Source organism: Echinops telfairi, unplaced genomic scaffold (assembly GCF_000313985.2).
Source record: "Echinops telfairi isolate 266 unplaced genomic scaffold, ASM31398v2 ScPeMD7_7424;HRSCAF=8462, whole genome shotgun sequence".
Classification (NCBI taxonomy): domain Eukaryota; kingdom Metazoa; phylum Chordata; class Mammalia; order Afrosoricida; family Tenrecidae; genus Echinops; species Echinops telfairi.
In genome coordinates this window covers 48,274,284-48,275,158 of record NW_022111324.1, presented here as the reverse complement: position 1 = coordinate 48,275,158, position 875 = coordinate 48,274,284, and positions in this window count along the sequence as shown.

Sequence of the window (875 nt, the reverse complement as noted above, 5' to 3'; positions counted from 1 at the left end):
GGCCCTCTCCTTGAACCCTCATAGAGAGCTCCTCTCTGCGCTCATTCAAAGCAGGAGGTGGTGGTAAGAGAGGGATGTGTCCCAAGGCCAGCAATAAACGCACCAGCTCCGAATGGCCATGCTCCCTGGGGCCCGTGATGCCCAGGCCAGGCTCTCTGCCCGCCGACTCAGAGCCGCACCCTCAGTACGGAAGATGCCCATGGTTTTATAGCTGGACTCCTGCACTTTATCCCTTTCTGAAAGGCAGTGTTTCTTGGAGCCTAACCCACTTGCTCTTCGGGGCAGCACGGGTTTGGAGCCACTGGGCAGCCAGGGGCAAGGACCCCTTGGAGAGAGTTGGCTGGAGCCTGGTCCCTGCCCAACTGCCAGTCCATCCCTGGTAACAACTCTGCTTTGGGACAGCTTCTCTGAGAAAGGGTATGGGGGAATCCTTGGACTATGTTCTTGGCTCCAGACCCTGAAATCCACAAAAGCCAAACCAGCTCATTTCAGCCCGTGAGCCCTGACACCAAGGCCCAGGCTGCCCTCCGCTTTAGGGCCCTTCAGACAGCGCCTGCATGTGAACGCCATCGTGCCCCTATACAGCCTCCTTCTCCTGGGAACGGCATGAGTGGTGGCTAGCCTGCCCAATAAAGGTATCTTACGATTGCACTGCAAGAACGGAGTCCTTGGAGGCCGAGCTACCCACTGCCACGGGGATTCCCACTCACGGTGGCGCCAGGTGCAGCGGTTCTCAACCTGTGTCTCGCGACCCCTTTGGGGGCTGAACGACCCTTTCACAGGGGTCGCCCAATTCATAACTGTAGCAAATTGACAGTGATGAAGTAGCAACGAAAATCATTTTATGGTTGGGGGGTCACCACCACATGAGGAAC